At 42.2% G+C, this 21,668-nt stretch overlaps 2 protein-coding genes across 3 annotated transcripts in view; one reads left to right on the forward strand and one right to left on the reverse strand.

The window, feature by feature from the left end:
- Positions 1-21,668, forward strand: part of LOC308101158 (glucosidase 2 subunit beta-like) — a 232,483-nt gene that overhangs the window by 192,899 nt on the left and 17,916 nt on the right. The window lies entirely within an intron of this gene.
- Positions 6,373-21,668, reverse strand: part of caap1 (caspase activity and apoptosis inhibitor 1) — a 330,075-nt gene continuing 314,779 nt past the window's right edge. Inside the window, exon 7 of the mRNA XM_080450526.1 lies at positions 6,373-6,585. The gene's annotated coding sequence lies outside the window, so the exon portion shown is untranslated. The remainder of the gene's footprint in view (positions 6,586-21,668) is intronic.

Here is a 21,668-nt window from a genome sequence, read left to right on the forward strand (position 1 = left end):
AAAATGTCATCGCGACCTCCCGTTCGCTTGTTGTTCGCCGTTGAAAATAGCATGTCTCGTCAAAAAGACATAGTAAAACACAGGAGCCGAGATACAGAATATTTCCCAAATATTTTAACTAGGAAGTGAATGGAGCAGTAAATCTTTGGATCGAGTTTAGTTCCTGGTTCTGTGTGAAAAAATAATAAAATAAAGAACAGAGATCTCCGTCAATGGCAGGGAATGTGTGTACAATTTGAGGTACTTTTAGTTTACTTGAGTATTTCTGTTTTTCTTCATACTTTTACTCATACATGCTACATCTATATTAATATCGGTGGGCTGTGGACAGTTCAGACACCAGTGCCTACCGATGACATCATCGATGGAGATTCCAAGCTAATAGAAACTACAGCCTTTCTCTTCCTGGAAAGTTAGCATGCTGAAATAGAAGCCATTGTTATTGCATTAATACAAAAAATAAAGTTCAAGTAAAATGTAGTTTGAAATGACCAAACCTGTCTACCGATGATGTCACTGGTAGGCGCTGGGCAGGTTCCTGAACTGTCCACAGCCCTCCTCCTCTGAGACACAGAGTGAGTAGACAAAAATGGTGCCATGTTATAAAGAGCATTAGTGAGGACCAATTATATGAGGATAGGTTGAAAATGGGTGAAGTGGTCCTCTAAGTAAAAAAAAGTAGTAATTCTTCCACCACTGGTTGTCTTCGCCAGGCCGTAAGGCATGGCGGAGACAGAGAGTATGTTTTGCACCCTGTCCGTCTGTGTGTCCGTCCGTGTGTCCGTCCTTCTGTCTGTGAACAGCTAGTCTCCAGCACCGTTGGCCCGGTCGCTGCGAAACTGTGCCCACACACTCCCTGGATGCCAATTCAGAACCTCTGAATTTTTTAGATTGGCCTGGTATAGCGCCACCAGGAGGCCGATTTGTGCAAAACAAATCTTTTTATACTACTCCCACAGATTTTGTCCCAACATCCCACAAATCAGTACACAGTATCTCTATAGTCATGTGATCAACACGGATCTGTCCGATTTCCCATATTCCATCCTGATTGCCTAAGATTGGCTTCCAAAGTTTGCAGGATTGCTCCGTTTTGAACAAAATGCCTCAAATCATGAACGCAGAGTGCAATTTCTGTGAAATTTCGCACGCACATTCCCACTAGGCCGAGGAAGAAATGCCACCCTTTTCACATTGGCCTTTTATAGCGCCACCAGCAGGTCTAATTTATTTCCCCCATAAATTCAAATGTTTATTCTTGACAGTTTTTGCAATGTTTTTGAAAGATTTTCGCTGTGTCAGTGTTAAAGTGGTTAATGTATTTCACCCACCGCAAGCCTGATAACGGGGACTATAAATGCTTCTGGACACTGTAGTGCGGTATAACTTACACACACACACACACACATATACGCTAAACACTGCAATGTCATTTGCAGAGGGTGGGCAGGCAGTGGTGCACTATAATATGGAGTATACTGTACTGCACCCAGGGATAGTGTTGTGGGTAGAGTGTATGTGTGTGTGTGTGTGTGGGGGGGGGGGGGGGAGTGGGGGGGACACGACATGAATCATAGCCTGTGCAGTGGGAATAAAGTTCATTTTTTATCCAGACAGACCATCAGTCAACCCTCGCAGGATATGGCCCGGTCCTCCCGATATCAATCTACGTAGCGGCATCCTGCTTCTCCCCAGAGTGGGTGAGGGGGGGTGGGGGCGAGGAGGGGGGGGATACCGGAGTGCTTTGATTTAAACTGCAGCATTTATCACACCTGCTTCAGCGTCCTAAAGGACATCCAGAGCAAGGAACAGCAACAGAGCAAATGGAGAACGCGGGAGAACATTCCCCATGCATGTCTCGTCAATGAAGTTGTGGAGTGGCGTTGTCAACTAGTGCTGCAATGTGTTTGCAATTACCATTAGTCCATCCCCCCCCCACCACCAACCGCCCCCCTCCACCGCATTATTATTATCTACAACATTAGTGCCGCGGTGGTTTGGCTACTGCTTGGAGTATTAACCCATTAAGACCTGAGGCCGATTCTACAAAATGTCTTCTAAATCCTAACAGTATTCTGAAAATACTTATGATTCTATATCAGTGGTGCTCAAACTTTTTCATGTCAAGGACCCCCCAAAATGATATGTATTTGACCCCCATCTCAAAATATGTTGTTCCAGGGACCCCCCAGAAGCAAAGATTTGAGTTACAAATGTTCGCATAAAAAATATATATATTCAAAGATTTGCACACATTTTCACGATTTCTCAAACATAGCCAAAGTGTAAAATAATGCTTTTATTAGCTCAAATCTAAAAAATGACACAGATGCGTCCCAGGCCTTAATGGGTTAAATGGATTTGTTGCTGCTGAATTTCGATTACAGCTAATACACACTGCTTAGTTTGTGATGTGTGACATGGCTTATAAAAAAAAGCAGCGTGCGCTCGCTCGCTAGCGTGCACGCCGGGGGTTAACCTTGCTGCATGTTTGGTGTGCGTGCAGTTGTTTGGACCATTAACCCATTGATACCTGGAACGCATCTGTGTCACTTTAGATGTCTTTGGCTATTCAAAAATAGCAGATATACAAGCTCATAGCGCGGCACCGAGTGCCGCGCTACGAGCTTGTAGATCTGCTATTTTTGAAAAAAATCTTGGAAAAAAAAATCTTGAAAGAAAATGTTTTAGATTTTTTTTTTCAAAATGTTTCAAAATTTCAAAACTTTCAAAAAACCTCAGGTCTTAAAGGGTTAACCATACAGATGTCCTTCAGGAACAATAAATCACAACCACACAGCACTTTCTTTTGTGTCGCCCGCTTGCCTCTCCGCCGCCGCCGCGGCCACACACATTTTCCATTATGGCTTCCCCGAGACATGTCAGTCGGACTGTATGCCCCCCAATTATCTGTAAATATAGATATTATACAGCCCATACGTGCCCGTGAATTCCAATGTCTCCATTTTACCATTTTGCTATTCTTCCCCCATAGTCCTCTGGCACGGGCGTACCCGCTTCCTGAAATGGCCACCGTAACAATAACATCAGCTATGATAATGATAACAGAGTAGGGGAAAATGCTCGCGCGGCGACAAACACCGCGCCGCGCTGACAGCGTCGTCCATCTTCATAATGCACCTCCCCCGTTATGCAGACGTGCCTTTCCGTGTATGACGACAGGACAGCGAACGCACACAGGAATCCAAAAAAATGTAGTCTATACCAGCCCAGGGAAGGAAAATGAACACAATGATATGTAATGTAAACTGAACAGAACACAGTAATAGTTCATTTTCACAAGCTGTCCATTTGTAGGGGCGAGGGGGAGGGGGAGATGAATGCGTAATGTCAACTGATTTTCCGGCGTGTTGCTGGTGTTTGATTAGCGGCATGGTTGCTGGCTTGGTTTGGCTGAAGTTGGTCACTCCATGGTGCTGCCATGTTGTTTTATCCTGTTCTGCTCTCATGAGCTTTCATACATTTGACACACACACACACACACACTCACACTCACACTCACACTCACACTCACACACGACACAGGCTCAGGAGGCAGAGCGGCCATCTTGGAATCAGAAGGTGCCGTTGCGTTTCTGACCATCCTGGCACCCTAGGCGAGATCAGTGTTGCCAGGTCTGCTTATTATAATTTCCCCCCCAAGATTTTATTTGAAAATAGCAGATCTACAAGCTCACAACGTGTCGCATCGCGACGCGTTGTGAGCTTGTAGATCGGCTATTTTCAAATAGCTGATGTATATGTTTAAAGTGCTCATGTGGCCCATTGTCGCTTCTTTTGGGCTTGTTTTCCCTAGACCTGGTTGCTTGTTTCTCACACAGAATCTGGCAACACCGGGCGAGATCACTCACCCCTAGAAATGCCCCTGAGAATGTGGCCGGTTTTATCCCCAGCTCCTCCCCATGGCTTTGTTGTGTCGGAAGTGCCCTTGAGCAAGAAAGTGAACCGGTAACTGCTGCTGATGAGCGGGTGCCTTGCTTCATTGCTTTGAGGCGTGTGTGTGAACGTGTGAATGTACATTGTAAAGCACTTTTAGAAAGGCACTATATACGTAAATGCACCATTTGCAAACACATACACACAGAGCCAACAGACATCGATCAGCTATAAATTCCTCTGCATCACATCAAGCCTTTTAACCCTTTGAGACCTGAAGCCGATTCTACATGTCTCCTAAATCTCAACAGTATTCTGAAAAACGTATGTTTCTATATCAGTGGTGCTCAATCTTTTTCATGTCAAGGACCCCCAAAATGATATGTATTTGGCCACGGACCCCCATCAAAATATTTTGTTCCAGGGACCCCCCAGAAGCAAAGATCTGAGTTAAAAACGGTTTGCTTTAAAAATATATATATTCAAAGATTTGCACACATTTTCACGATTTTTCAAAAATAGCAGATCTACAAGCTCGTAGCGCGGCACTCGGTGCCGCGCTATGAGCTTGTAGATCTGCTATTTTTGAATAGCCCAAAGTGTAAAATAATGCTTTTTAGCTCAAATCAAAAAATGACACAGTTCCAGGTCTTAATGGGTTAAATATACAGTACTCGAGAGACATATTCAAGCATACGGTATAAAACAGGAAAGCAGCGGAATACACAATCCAATTAGCAGGGGTCCTCTCCGTATGAGCTGTTTATTATTTTTCATTCGTATGGCTGTACGGTGCACTGCAGCGCACTAACTGCCTCCTCCGTTTGACTTTCATAAACGCAATTCCCCGGCAAGCATGTTGTCGACGTCGAGTAATTAACCGCGTTAGAGCAATTTTCTTCCTTGCCCGCAAATGACGAGGATGGTTGAAAACAGCACTTAACCCATTAAGACCTGAGAAGATTCTAGAAATGTCTTCTAAATCCTAACAGTTTTTTGAAAAAAATTTAAAAAAAAAAAAATAGCAGATATACAAGCTCGTAGCGCGGCACTCGGTGCCGCGCTATGAGCTTGTATATCTGCTATTTTTGAATAGCCAAAGACATCTAAAGTGACACAGATGCGTTCCAGGTATCAATGGGTTAACGAATGCCTCCACGAGTCTGCTTGGCCGTAACAGCCTTTTTGCCGAGAGCAGAAGTGCAGCTGAAATATTTATGTGGCCCTTTTTTAAGAGTTTGCTTTAGATAAACATTGAAATAACTCTGGATGCGTGATGTGTAAGCTTATGGGGGGCCAGACAAATCCCTTAGAATACTACTGTTTTCAGATGTATTGAACGAAAAGTGTCAAGAAGTTTGTCCAACAAAGTATGAATTATACATAAACACACATTCCCCATACTGTACATAAAATAGACGTACACGTAGAATGCCTATTTTCCCCCCAAAGATTAGAAAGCAGTGAGAACAGAGCTGGATTACTACTATCTTAACCCATTGAGACCTGGAACTGTCTCATTTTTAGATTTGAGCTAAAAAGCATTATTTTACACTTTGGGCTATTCAAAAATAGCAGATATACAAGCTCATAGCGCGGCACCGAGTGCCGCGCTACGAGCTTGTAGATCTGCTATTTTTGAAAATTTGTGAAAGTTTGTGAAAATCTTTGAAAATATATATTTTTAAAGCGAACATTTTTAACTCAAATCTTTGCTTCTGGGGGGTCCCTGGAACAAAATATTTTGATGGGGGTCCGCGGCCAAATACATATCATTTTGGGGGTCCTTGACATGAAAAAGTTTGAGAACCACTGATATAGAAACATACGTTTTTCAGAAAACTGTTGAGATTTAGGAGACATGTAGAATCGGCTTCAGGTCTCAATGGGTTAAACAGCCTTTCAGATTAAGCTTTCTCAGTAATTTGTTTTGGTGGGTTCCACAGACGGGGAGGAGGAGGAGGGGAGGGGGGGGGGGTCATTTGCATGCTGGCCGTGAAAGACGGTGGGATCACCCGCGCGGGGGGGGTCAACCGGCGGCTTTTTGTGTTTTTGGGGACTCAAGGGAAATCAGGTTGGCCGCGTGGCTGGGGGTCGCCGGGGTCGGCGCGTGCCGCCCCGCAGGGTTCAAGGAGCCTGGGCCCCTCCAATGCACCCGGGGGGTCAAACCGTTTCTCCACAGACAAACTGTCATCGCTGAGAGCAAATCAGGAGACGAGAGCATGGGGCGGCGCTGAGATTGTGCGGGAGCGCCCCCCGTCGAGCAGCTTGCCTGTTCACCTCTTAACCCATTAAGACCTGGAACTGTGTCATTTTTTAGATTTGAGCTAAAAAGCATTATTTTACACGTTGGGCTATTCAAAAATAGCAGATATACAAGCTCATAGCGCGGCACCGAGTGCCGCGCTACGAGCTTGTAGATCTGCTATTTTTGAAAAATCGTGAAAATGTGTGCAAATCTTTGAATATATATTTTTTTAAAGCGAACATTTTTAACTCAAATCTTTGCTTCTGGGGGGTCCCTGGAACAACATATTTTGATGGGGGTCCGCGGCCAAATACATATAATTTTGGCGGTCCTTGACATGAAAAAGATTGAGCACCACTGATATAGAAACACACGTTTTTCAGAATACTGTTGAGATTTAGGAGACATGTAGAATCGGCTTCAGGTCTTAATGGGTTAACCTTGGAAGCTCACCGCGTTAGACAATTTGAGCTTTGGAGTATGGTCCACTATGTTTGCGCTGAAAAGCAGGCGGGGGTACGAAACAGGAATAATAATTAAAGTCTCGCATTCTAAACAGCGCCGGGGTAAAGGCGGGGAAATTATTCACAACACGTGACCATAAGAAACGTCTTTCACCTTGGCTTGGTTGTGACTCATCGCACACACTGTGAAAACAGGAGAAATGTACTCACTGAAGATGATAAATGTTCCCACTGCATGAATATTGTGATTGAAGGAGATGAAGCATGGAGTCAGACACTTTAGTGTTGCCGCTACTGAGTCAGGCGAGAGAGGAAGACAGACGAAGGCCTATTGTGAAAGCAAAAAAAAAAAAGAAGAAAAAAAAGCTATTAGTGTTGTCAGTTTCCCTTGCAGGTTCACATCGCTCAGTATTCAAACCCACAGGTCTCTCCCTTGAACCGCTTTATTGAACAGTGAATTTTTCAAACGGGAAAAACAGCGGCAAAGGCAGGTAGCCTAGCAACATTGAAACCATGGCCAACGACTGTGGTTACTGTATGCCCGCTGTGTGAATGCGGCAGGCAGGGAGGAGCCAGCCCAGTGAAAGCGGCTGCGCCGCGAGGCCTCTCCACAGAGAGAGTTGGATGTGGTCGATGTCGTCGGGCAGAAACCTCGTATGTCCAGATTTCAAACGTTTTAACCCATTAAGGCCTGAGGTTCCGATTCTATAAAATGTCTTCTAAACCCTAACAGTTTTTTTTTTTTTTTAACGTATGTTGCTATGTCAGTGGTTCTCAAACTTTTTCATGTCGAGGACCCCAAAAAATGTATATGTATTTGGCCGCGGACCCCCATCTCAAAATATTTTGTTCCAGTAACCCCCAGAAGCAAAGATTTGAGTTATAAATGTTCGCTTTAAAAATATATATATTCGAAGATTTGCACACATTTTCACGATTTTTCAAAAATAGCAGATCTACAAGCTCGTAGCGCGGCACTCGGTGCCGCGCTATGAGCTTGTAGATCTGCTATTTTTGAATAGCCCAAAGTGTAAAATAATGCTTTTTAGCTAAAAATGAAAAAATGACACAGATGCGTTCCAGGTCTTAAACGGTTAATGTTTCTTCATAAATCAATGCCCTTCTTCGTCGAACAAGAGCGTCATGCAAAAAGTAGCGAAAATAGCTTGATCTACAAGCTCGAGTGTGTCGTGGCACGGTTTGTGGGTTTTTATAAATATTGAACCAAAAGTATTAACAAGAGCCTGTGACTAAATAAGAACTACATTGGAACGCAGGTTATTTTTTTTCCATTTCCTGAAAAGTTACTGTTTCGGACATGCAAGCTTTCCGCCCGACGACAACGATGTGATATGGCCACAATGACATAGCACCAGTAAGGCCATTTGTAGCACCGTAGACATACATGTGGTGCCTATAGAACTTCAACCAGCGGTCAAGTGCAAGCCTCGCATAGATAAATGCCATATGGTATATTGCTAGTGAAGGGTCTGTGCGCTGTAAATAAAGGTTCTCCAGAATGCATTTAGCAGAGGAAATCCCCAGGTGCCTGGAGAATGAAGTGCAGCGGTTGTCCTGAAATGCTAATGCCTCCGGGCGTCTCGCGGTCCTTCCAGAGTCCCTATAGCTTGAATGATCCTGCTGAGAAAATGAATGGGGGGCGAAAGAGAGGGCATAGATAGAAACTGGAAATGTATTCATTTTTTATCAGTAATGTATTCCTAATGAAAACCTCTGTGCCTTTTCAAAGTCCCCTAAAAAGGAAAGTTTTGAAGAACGATTTTCACAGCCATTCTCTTAAAGATTAATTAACACTCGCTTTCTGTTTTCTGCGGCGGTTGTGCGTGTGTAAACACAAGAAGAGCAGCTAATTATCTCAATAGGTGGTCGTTTTATGACACGGCAATCACAAGGGAGCTGTAAGAGATTACTGTAAATCTTTTTGCCAACTTGAGCAGGGCTTCAAGTGAGCAGAAAGAAATTGAACATCAACTTGAGACAGAAGTGGGTATTGGAACACCATTAGCTCTTGATGAGCTGACATAAATTCTGATGATACAAGCTGGAACTTGTACTCAAATGATTGTGTTAAATTTGGATTTCAGGTGATTTTTTTTGTTAGGTTAACCCATTAAGATCGGGAAGGGAACGCATCTGTGTAATTTTAAGATGTCTTTGGCTATTAAAAAATAGCAGATATACAAGCTCGTAGCGCGGCACCGAGTGCCACGCTACGAGCTTGTAGATCTGCTATTTTGGAAAAATCGTGAAAATTTGTGCAAATCTTTGAATATATATATTTTTAAAGCAAACATTTGTAACTCGAATCTTTGCTTCTGGGGGTCCCTGGAACATTTTTTTTTACAAATGTTTAAAAATATATATTCAAAGATTTGCACATCTTTTCAGTATTTTTCAAAAATAGCAGATCTGCAAGCTCATAGTAGACTCTCCGCCGCACTATGAGCTTGTAAATCTGCCATTTTTTGTAATAGCCAAAGAAATCTTAAAATGACACAGATGCGTTCCCGGTCTTAATGGGTTAAAAGATTATAATTTGTTTGTGCGTTTTTCCTTTCTTGAGTGCAGAGTTGGGCAAGACAAAACATTTGGCAAGAGAGAAAGACACATTTTGAGTAAATGACAGTTCACTGAGGCACCGGGACATACCAAGATAAGCTTTTTGAAACAGATTTGACAGTGTGCCTACAATGTTGGAGCCTTGTCATTCAAAGTTGGAACATTTCTGACAATATAACATTTTTAGACATTTCTATTATAATTTATCATTATACCATTGCCATAGTGCCCATGCATAATCTACCAACAAGAAAACTAATGAGAGTGAATGATTCGTGTTGTGGTGTCTGTCACTGTGCTTACATTCCACCACCTTCTAATTATCCTCACTTAACTAGCGGAACATTGTTTCATTTATACTGTTTGTGTTCATATAATATGAAAGCCAATCACATAGCTTAATTATTTTTGATGGGCATTTTTGAGGGGGAGAAAAAAAATAATTGATTGTATTTTTCTTTTCTTTTTTTTTGTTGCCCCCCTTAATCTCAGTGTTCTGAGGCATAATGGTTTAACCCGCTGAGTGGTGACAGTTCCACTGGAACAAGTGCATAATTATACATTAAAGTGTTCTACTTAGTGTGCTCATTTTCAAGCCAACAAGGTCGTCCTCTGGAGTGCCATTAGTGAAGAGAGGCACCCTCTTTACCTGGGGACATGGCAGCTGCTTAATGCCTGACGTTTCGAGAGGACCAACGCTGTAGCCTGTAGCTGACAGATAGGCAGCTCCGTTGGTGGCTACATATCAACGTTGCCCCATACATTTAATTTACATAATATCGTTGCTGTCGGGCAGAGACCTTGTATTTCAACTTTTTATGTCTTCTTTATAAAATGATTAGAAAAACATTTTCTCATAGAAGGGCTGTGGACACTTCAGAATCCCGCCTACCAGTGACTTCGTTGGCCAGGTTTATTTTTTTGTATTAACGCGAGAACAATGGCTTCCATTATAGCATGCTAACTTTCCAGGAATAGAACGCCTGAAAGCCCTCCTCTGAGACACAGACCAAGTAAACACAGAAACGGTACCATATAATAATGAGCATTAGTAAGGACCAATTACATGAAGATAGCTTGAAAATGGGTGAAGTCGTCCTTTAATTAAGGTTTGCGGACCCCACCCCCTGGTGTTCATTTGCCTCCAAGAGCTTATTCTGCCTAATTTATGCCTCGGTTTGTACGATGGTGTTGCTATTTATGTTCCCGCGATGCCATCGTGTGCAACAAAGTGTAAATCAGTCTTATCACTTCCCCCAACACTCATCAGCCAATCAAGACGGGTGCTAATGATGCTAATGTGACAGAGTGGTAGGGAGTGTGTGTGTGTGTATGTGGGGAGGGTTGTCGAGGGGGGAGGGGGGGGGGGGGGGGGTTGACACTGTGAACCCCCGATGGCCTTTCTGCTGAGTAGTCATGGCAACATCTAGCCCCCACGTTAATGAGGCACAAGTAAGCTGTTAACAGAATACTGATTTGGGTTTGACATCGGCCCTGATTCCTGTGCGTGTGTGTGTGCGCGTGCATGTGCGCGTGCGCGTGCGTGTGTGTGTGTGTGTGTGTTTTTTTGGTGCGTTTTATAACTATCTGTGGAATGGTCTCTCTACATGTACTGTATGCGTGGGGAATGCAAAACAGAAGGTGCAGTGAATGTTACTCATCCACCCCTTTATTAGATTGTGATTTATTGGTCAAAAAAATGTGTGCCACGCGTAACGGGTATCAGCCAACAGAGCCGTGGCACAATACCAGTATCTCTCCAGCACTCATTGCACTTGAAAACCGTTGCCATCTGCGGTGTGTCAGTGATTGACAACGCTGGTGTTTTGTTTCTATTCTTATACCCTAGCTATATTCTAGTGTGGCTTGTATATGAGTAATATTAACCCATTAAGACATGAGGCCGATTCTACAAAATGTCTTCTAAATCCTAACTGTTTTTTTAAAAAAAACATATGTTACTATGTCAGTGGTGCTCAAACCTTTTCATGTCAAGGACCCCCAAAATTATATGTATTTGGCAGCGGACCCCATCTCAAAATGTTTTGTTCCAGGGACCCCCCAGAAGCAAAGATTTGAGTTACAAATGTTTGCTTTGAAAATATATATTCAAAGATTTGCACACATTTTCTAGATTTTTCAAAAATAGCAGATCTACAAGCTTGTAGTGCGGCACTCGGTGCCGCGCTACGAGCTTGTATATCTGCTATTTTTGATTAGCCAAAGTGTAAAATAAAGCTTTTTTTTAAGCTCAAATCAAAAAGTGACACAAATGCGTTCTAGGTCTCAATGGGTTAAATCATCAACTCCAACTGTGTCTCGGAAATAACAATTCAGCACGCAACCTAAAGGGAAAGTAATAATAATGCCCAATTAGGATAGCAATCATAAAAGACGGGGTGGAAGCGAGGCGGCCCTGACTGACCACCATGTGAGTGTGCCCTTCACATGTTCCTGTGTGTATGAATTATTTATTAAGATGCCAGGCACACTGGGTGGCCGAAGGTCGCAGGTGGAGTTGAAGGAGGCCGGGGTCCTGTAATGACGATGACCGAACTCGACTCAAAGCACCGCTATCGTAATTGATGACCTTAACCCATTAAGACCGGGGACGCATCTGCGTCTCATTTTAAGATTTCTTTGGGCTATTCAAAAATAGCAGATCTACAAGCTCATAGCGCGGCACCGAGTGCCGCGCTACGAGCTTGCAGATCTGCTATTTTTGAAAAATCTTGAAAAAATATTTTCCAGATTTTTTTCAAAAAACTGTTGAGATTTAGATTTTTTTAAAGAATCGCCTCAGGTCTCAATGGGTTAACTTGAGTGGCAGAGGTCGACAGCACTTGGCACGGCACGGACTGCTCGTCGAGTGTGGCCCCTCTCCCCGTACCGTTGCCACACCACATCAGGATCAACAAATCCCGCAGCCGCGACGCTACGCTACGCCCTGCTATGGTGGGGGACCAGGTCTCATGTTGCAAATGATTATCGCATTAACGGCCTAGCGAGAGGACTTACATGCTACCCCGTTGCCCTTGTTAAAGCTCTGAAAAGCATAGCTGTGAGGCATGGGTCTAATGGCTGATTTATACTTGGTGGTGCGCCATGTCGGGGACACCGAAAATAGCCCCGTCTACGAGCTCGCTTACGCGTCGTGCGGTGTGAGCTTGCAGATCTGTTGTTTGTTGGGTGGATGACACCGGCACGACGGCGGCGGCACGTGAGACTTAAGTATGAACCGCCCTCGATCGAGCACAGTGGCAGCTAATGAGTGGATGCTAGAGCAGTGCTAATGATGGTGGGGCTATAAAGAGCAGACTTTATATCAGTATGCCATTTGTAATATTACACAGGGTGAGGTTTCGCCATGGAGGAGCTGGGCTGGTAATGAAGACTAGCACTTTACTAATAATTATGCATAGTTTGACCCATCCTTGCACCACCTTTCCATCCGCTGTAAAAAAAAAAAAAAGAAAAAAAGACTGGAGTATGAAGGAGGCTAGCTTTAACCCTTTAAGACCGGGAACGCCTCTGTGTGTCATTTTAAGATTTCTTTGGCCATTAAAAAATAGCAGATCTACAAGCTCATAGCGCGGCACTGATCTGCTATTTTTTTTTTATCTTGAAAATTTGTGCAAATCTTTCAATAATATTTTTTATTTTTTAAGGCGAACATTTTTAACTCTGTTACAACTTCTGGGGGGTCCCTGGAACAAAATATTTTGAGATGGGGGGTCCACGGCCAAATACATAGAATTTTTGAGAACCATTGATATTATAGCAACATTAGTTAGGATGTAGAATACATTTGCAGAATCTCCAGAAGCAAATATTTGAGTTTACTTGACCCACGATTTTCCCCAAAAATAGAAGGTATATCTGCTATTTTTGAATAGCCCAAAGAAATCTAGAAATGACAGAGATGGGTTCCCGGTTTGAATGGGTTAAAGAGACACTATCATGTGGTTGCATTTCAGTTGAAATGTGGATGATTATCATAGTCTATAGTCTATCATGAAACACCAATATTTACGATGCAGCCGCAATGTTTCAGACGTCCCTACAATTCCCATGATGCATTTCACGGACAAGCACCGGCCGGGCATCCCCACACGGTCTATGGTCCACTTGATTCATATTTTTGGAACTCATTGCTATTTTGCCGTAAACACGGTGAACTAGGACAATGTCACAGCCACCCAGGGTAGCAGCTACAAAACATGAAGGTTTATAGTTTCTCTAGGGTCTTCCATAAGAGACAAACTGAAAGATTCAGTATTATGGCTTCTAATGGAACTAGAAACTGGTGCTCCGTGGAGCGCATATCTCTGCCAGGCTTTGTTTCTGGCTTGGCAGTATCGCCAGATGTGGCTGTCAGGCTGTCAGTGAATTGACAGTCTCGCGATGACAGCCCATACTTACTGCACAGTCATAAACATGCTCTGTGCTCTTTAGATACATCAATACAATTATACAGTGTGCACATCGAAAAGCAACACAACAGAAAACAATGTGTGATATGTCTACTTTATTTTCCTGAACAGATTTTTACAAAGGTCACGATCGTTCAGAAATGGTGTTTATCCATAAGCTGGTGCAGCTGGCTCTCATTAACTGCGACGCATTCCATCGAACTTCTGGCTGCAGTTAGAGGCCCCTCAACATGCGATTCCAATTTGGAGTTGATTGATTAGATGCGTTCATGATATATGACCTTTTTTGGTAAGAAATACTGTAGGTCCCTCCCACTAGTTTTGAAAGCCAATTACAGGCTGCCAATTACAGGCAAACCCTGTTTGACGGTCATTGTCTAGGACTCCTGAGATCTTCAGTACACTACAGTAATGTGTTGAAAAGAAAGCTTTTGGTTTTCCGTTGTTAACTCTTTAACTGCCAGAGTTAAAACATCGTCTTTAGCTGCCCTTGCCAGCGGTTTTGAGCGTTTTTACTAGCCTTTGAAAAATCATAGAATATTATTTTTCACAGCGATCCACCGGCTCGCTGTGAAAAATCCGTCGGAATAATCCATTCCATAGTTATGGGCAGTTGAATGTGGCTTGTTTTCACCAAAAAACAAGAGAAAATTTGACTTTTATAAATCTAGACTAAGACTAAACGAAACCAGCTTCATTTTGTTGTGATCACGGGATTTCTGGGTGTACTCTTCATCATCATCCTCATCATAATCATTCACAGCCTGCGAAAGAGCGCCCTCTATCGTAAAACCACACACGACGAGAATCTCGTCATTGGCGGTCTGAGCCTTGGAGAAAAATGACGATAAATCTCGTCATTGTCAGTCAATGTGTTAAGAGGCCCCTCAATATGTGATTCAAATTTGGGGTCCATTGGATGATGCACATGATTTACGTCATTTTTTGTATTTCGGTATTTTTTTGCCGATTGGTCTTGCGACCTATTGGTCCTTGCGAGATTAGCTCTGGACTCACACACACACACACACACACACACACACACACACACACACACACACACCCATAGCAACATTTTTGTTGCTTATCTATTGCTGAATCTCAACTCTGAGACATAACTATTGCCTTCTCGTTTGTATATCATTCTGTGATCATTTGCTGCTGCCCTATTACTCCTAAGAACAAAACTAGGAGCAATAGAGAGAGATGAGAATGAGATACTAAGTCTAAGATAACTAAGTTTGGTTCAGGCAATAACTTGAGAAGTATTTGAGAAGTATGATAAACAGAGGAGATCTCATCCGGAGCCTTCATTGAAGGGAATCTGAGAAACATAATAAGAAACATCTGAGAATAATGAGCCCTTATAGAGATCTCATCATTGTGAGTTCAATATCTCTTCCTCATCTCATTTATTTCTATTGGATGCATTAATGGAGCTATATGAGACCTCGATCTGAGACACACATGAGAATTATGAGAAACAATTAAGAATTATACAATTAATATAGCAAAATATGGGTGAATCAACGTTGAAAAATAGTTGAATCAACATCAGGAATCGAACACTGATTTAATTTATAAATTGATTATACTGAATCATATTAGGAATCAATATTGATCCTGATCATCCAACAACCTAATGGTAATCTGCATGTACATTTTAAATTATGTGTATGCTGATATACTGTAAGGCTACATCTTGTTCAAAATTACCTTACATTTCCCAAAATGTGAAAATATAAAAATAAAGACAATATGATTTGAATCTTCACATTTATTGAACCAAGGCATTTAGACCTGCTTTGAACTGCTTTAACCATTGTTTTTATGCTTTAACAGATGAAATATAGAACATATACAAGATTGTAGATCTGCTATTTATGAAAGAAATCGTGAAAATGTCTGCAAGCATTTGGATATTTTGACCCGATTCTGTGAATGTCTTCTTAACACATTCCCTGCCAGAGGGTTTTTTTTATTTTACTTCCCCCAGTGCCAGTGTTTAAATCTTTTTTACACAGGAGCCGAGATACAGGATTTTAAAGTAATAAGTTAACCAAGGAGTGAATGGAGCTAGAAATCTTTGGATCGTGATATCTCTGGTTCTGTGTGGATAAATTGAAAAAAAAAAGAAAAAAAAAAAAAAAAAAAACTTTTTTTTTTTTTTTGAAAAACGGCTATACTCGTGGATGGATTTTTTTGGCAGTAAACGGGTGTATTTTTCATCAACGGTTATACTCGTGATTGGCAGGTAAAGTGTTAATGATAGATCTGCTATTTTTGAAAAATCGTAAACATTTGTTCAAATCTTTGAATATATATTTTTCAAAGGAAACTTTTGTAACTGAAATCTGTTTCTGGGGGTCCCTGGAAAGATATTTTTCTAGGTGGGGGTCTGCGTCCAAATACATGTGATTTTGGGGGTCCTTGACATGGAAAAATTTGAGAACCACAGATTTGGAAGAAGTATTTAGAAGACAGAATCGGGGACAAAATATTCATTTTCACGATTTTTTTTTTGTTTCTTTGTTTTTTATAAAAAGAAAAGAAAAAAAGGTCCAAGTTCAAACGCAAAACGCTGTCCCGGTTGTAATGGGTTAATCCCTTCAGGGAGGGAGGGAACCTGCAGAGGTGCCACCTGCATCCGGATCTGGTCCCTGCTGCTCCAGAGCATTCCTCGGGATGCCTCCCTGACGGCCAAGCGCAAACTGCAGCCAAGACTTGACCGTCTTTTCATAGTTCAACTGGGTTAATTTTCGGTCCGATCGTTGAGCAGCAGCTGAAAGATAAGATAACAAGAAAGCACATGGGATTTAAACACTCAATTTTGTATTGTATACACTTTCACCAGCACCTGACTCCAACCTAAACTTTTTTTAAATATTAATTTAGGAAATTGTGCTCAACTAGTCAACAGGAGATTCTGAGACATGAAACAAGGACAGAGAGAAAAGATATTCAATACATTGTAGGTGTAAGCCTCACACAGCTTTATGTTCTGACCCACCATCAGTCATCCCTCACTCCCCCCCAAGTGATACTTAGGCCCCATTTACACTGTCTAGTTGCAGCTCACAACACGGATCACTCGCTACCTAGCCTCGATCTCCAGGCTTTTATTGCTTAGTTTTGCTAAAAAATAAAAGCCTGGCCCAACTATAGCCTGTACTGGGTATGAGGAAGTGTTTCATTTCCCAACCAACCAGAGTGCAGTGGGCGTCGCTCGTAATGTTGTGTTAACGGGGCGGGGGTTGACGGACAGATCGGTGAACCAATGGGATCAGGCGCCGTCTCTCGCCGGCTCTATACACACGCCCCTTTATACACAAAATCAGGAGGGTTGCAGCAGGCTACTCGCTACCAAGAACGTCAGGTTCAGTGTGAAATGTATGGCAAACGTATACATCCATACCTGGATATAGCTCCTGCTGCCCGAGACTGGACACTCCAGACTCTAGGTCAGAACAGCCTAGAACAAAGACAAAAAAATCTGAGTGTATTTGTAAAACAATAAGATTGAGTACTGTTCTACAAAGCTCTACAGTATATTCTGATAGCAGTCATTGATGAGTATTTGTTCAGTAGCAGGGGTCGATCTCCCCAGCTCTTCAGTAAACAGAAAACAGTTTTATTTTGGGATACCAATGTTTTCCAGTCATGTCAGACAACTCACAAAAGAGGTACAGGATAAAGTAAAGTTTCAAGTGAGACAAAGAAATTAGCAGACAACTGAAAACTGCAACATTACAGGCAATAAAACTTACTGATACTGGAGAGCACAGTGGTTATCCTCCTCAACTGGAGCTGGAGCTTCTCCACCTTAGACCGACAAGAGTCGCAAGGCTGCCACCCTTGACCCTCTGGTATGCTCTGGTCAGATGGATTTTGTTGACCTAGAAAGATTGAAAGCACGTCAAAAACTGTAAAGAAAAGTTTTTTTTTTTTAAAGTAGAATGCAAAACTCATCTATGAATCCTGAATTTGAAGGACAACAGTGCCAAGTCTGCTGACACTTAGCTGAGGAACCACACCCTTCTACTGGAGCATCACTGGACATAGATGGAGGTTGCAGTACACTGGGTGTTTCTTGGTTCCACTGATCCAAGTCCATATATGTAGCTGCATACGGCTGTGCAGAAAAGACAAAAGGCCCTTAACACTTGGGGTGCCAGAGGTTTATTAAAATATAATACGTTGAGTGTCTGAATTTTTTACCATTTTTAACCTTTTTCAAGTAGTCACAAAATATTTTCAGTGATCACCGTCCTCACGGTGATCCCCTCATTACACACATACAGGTCTCGTACAACCGGGGGAAAAAAATTCGGTAATCCGTTCCATTGTTGCAGCCAGTTGAAAATAGTTAAATTAACATTGTAAAAAAAAAAAGTACACAGGAGCCGAGATAAAGGCTTTTGAAGTCATAAGTTAACCAGGAAGTGGATTGGAGTCTAAATCTTCGAACAATGATATCTTTTTTTTTTAAAACCGTATATATACGGTTTTGGCACTCAACGTTAGTATGGCGAAAACCGTATATATACGGGTTTTGGCACCCCAATGTGTTAATTGTACTTGGTCAAAAATCATCAAAACTATAGGCTACTATACAAGCTCATAGCGCAGCACCGAGTGCTGTGCTACAAGCTTGTAGGTCTAAATGGGTTCAATCTAAAGAAAACATACCTCATCAACAGGTCGGCAGGCCTGTGTAGAAGAGGCTGGAGGGTATGGCTGTAGATCGGGGTAAAAGGTAGCACAAGGTTGCAGAGACATAGAAAAGTAACCTTAGTTTGTAGTCTGTCAAAGATCTTTAAAAAATAGCTATGCCTTTATGCAATGCATTGTGGATTTTAGATAGACCAATCAAAAGTAATGTGGAATGTAATACAAGTCACAAATAAATTCAATTTATATTCAATTATAACCTTAGCAATACAAAATGAAAGTGTCTGCAATAAATCAATGGTTATTCGATAACCTTAGCAATACAAAAATCAAAATGAGTGCAATAAATCAATGGTTATTATAGCCGTAACAATCAAAATTAAAGTGTCTGCATTAAATTGATGGTTATTCAAAGCTAAACAATCAAGTGCCTGCATTAATCCAGTGGTTATTCTAATCTTAACAATCACTCACTCCATCAGTTTTTGAGAGATTGTATTTTGGGTTTTAGGGATTTATGTCCAAGTGAGAGAAGAACTCTTTGAATAAAATCAAAGGTGTTCTTCATTGATTTGGGGTACTCCAAATTCAGTGCGTAAATCAGTCCAAACAGTAGGCAGATGTCATGTGGGAGACTTTGAAGGTCATCTATCACTGTTGTACCTTCCAAGACGATGCATGATAGTGAAGAGTCCAAGTGCAGTGAGTGAGGAGAAGCCGGGCTGTCTTCAGGAACCACGGTCAGGATCCCAATGGAGAGGTGGGACATGTCTGGAAGGTCATCGGTGTCCTAACAACCACAACCACAATTACATGTCAAATGTCGCCTTGCATTTATATGGTAGAAAACACAATACACACCCACTAAGAGGAAGTAAAATTCTGGAATGACTATATTCAATAGAAAGAACAGACTGTAAATACTGTACACGCATAAATAATTAACAGATTAATTAATGATTTAAGTACATCTAGACAGCTGTAAACATTCTGTCTGCTTGAAAGTAGAGTTGTTATCCCAAGATCTATTATGACCAGATAGTGTATCACGTTGTTAAACATAGCCATGTCCTGAACTAAACAGTTGTCATGTTGGCACCATTTTCAAATAGTATAGCAAACTTATTTACCAAGAGTATCAGTGAAGTGTTGATGTTGTTTGAAGAGAAACAGTCTAACATTGATGTGTTAGACTGCAGACTAGCAAGGCAAGGTGGAGGGAACAGTGGAAAGCAGCAGAACCATCTAGGCTTCACAGCTACATCGAGGATCCCACAGATGTCCCTGCCAGCACCTGCCCCGTAAGCAGTGGACAACCCTCAACCGCCTGAGGACAGGCGTGGGACGCTTCGGTGAAGCAATGCAACAGTGGGGCCTCTCGGACAGTGCCCACTGTGAACCTGGAGACCCCCTACAGACTGTGGAACACATCATGACCAGCTGCCCGAAACACCGGCCACCACATGGCGACGTAGGCCTGATGAACCTGGATGACGAGACGCTGGACTGGCTTGCTGCAACGGAGCTGAGGATCTGATGACATACGCAAGAAGAAGAAGAAGATTGATGTGTTAGACTTTAATTAATTAGTTATAGGAAATATTAGTAGATCCCCTCATAAAGACATGTGAAGGTGTACAGATACCTGTGTCTATAGATAAATGACATTTGTTTTATCATTTAGTTTTTGAAAGCATTTGGGTTTCACATGGGGTGACTCTAGTGAGCTGCGACTGGACCCTTTGGAAAGACAGGAGATGCCACTAAAAGGGTCCTTTCAGAGATAGGTCATCAGTGCATACAATAAGAAGCTATAGAGCGTGCCAACAATCCTGAAGGGGGCGTCAACAAGTGTCTTTTGGTAGACATTATCTTTGAGGGGTAAAAACCAGGTTGACTTAACATTGCCCAATGCCACGCCCAATGCCTCGCCCCCCCCGTGGTGACGACACGTTGGCACGCTCTATACAGAAGTGTTGATGAAGCTGCGTGGAAGATAAGTAATACTAATACTAAAATATATCAAAGTAACAAAAACAAGTGTTAAAATAAATTGGGAATCCTGTGGTGTGGAATGAAACACACACACACACACACACACACACACACAAATGTATAGATAATGTGATGGTGTCCCTTTAAGTTGATGCTCTCCGTTGGGTGTAGGACATATACTGTATAAGGCCCTATATTCCTGACCTCATTGTATGCTTCCATAAGTAGCCTAGAACTAAAAAAGTGACACCTATATGCAAAAATAGAAGCTTATGACAATTTGTCTTTGTTTCACTGAGGTGGCGAGGGACAGTGCATTGCATCATAATTATCAGGACATCATGACATGCGTATCATGAACATCATGCAGGACACACACACACATACCATGAATATGCAAACATGCAACACTTGCATATTAACCACATGTACCCTAGCGCCATTATAGGCGAACATTCTGCAAAAATAGCAGTTACTTTGTAGATTTTGATTATTATTACAAAACCTATATATACTTCGGCAATTTGAAAATAGCCGATCTACAAGCTCACAGCGCGTCGCAAAACGACGCGTTGTGAGCGGCTATCGGCTATTTTCAAAGGATTTTTATACAATTTATACATTCGAAAACTTGTGAAATGGGACCTTCTGCCTAATGAGTACTTTTACTTTTGGTACTTTTAAGTATATTTTGATGCCAATACTTTTGTACTTTTACTCCTAGTACATTTTGAATACCGAACTTGTACTTGTAACAGACTAATTCTACCATAGGGTATTGATTACTTGAGTAAAAAATCTGAGTACTGGTGAACACACACAGTAGGAGCCACAGCGATGACACTGAAGGCGGATGAGACGATCTATATTCAGTCTGCTGAAGTAAACTGTTGAGGTTCAAGGAGGGAGGAACAACACTCAATCTGTTCCTTTTTGACTGTGGTTTGGTTCATTCAACAACTCCACAGTGAAGTCCTAAGACCTACACCATATGCATGCACACACTCACACACACACACACACACACACACACACACACACACACACACACACACACACACACACACACACACACACACACACACACACACCCACACACACACACACACACACACACACGTGTTCTCTGTCTCTGTGTCTCTCTCTCTCTCCCTCTCTCTTTTGGCCCATATTTGTGTCTCCTCTCACGGTATCTGTGTTTAAACACCAGAGTAGAGTTGTGTAAATGCTAATTGCCTCTGACAGGTTGATGTGTGGCTATATCAGAGGGGCCAACTCTTCTTTCAGCATAGGGCGAGATTAGCCGTGGATTGGCGGGATTTACCGCTCGAGGCGCCCCGGATTAGCTCTGTGTTGAAGTTTTATAACAAAGTCACATAA

The sequence above is a fragment of the Gymnoscopelus braueri genome, assembly GCF_963280865.1.
Source record: "Gymnoscopelus braueri genome assembly, chromosome: 15".
NCBI lineage: Eukaryota > Metazoa > Chordata > Actinopteri > Myctophiformes > Myctophidae > Gymnoscopelus > Gymnoscopelus braueri.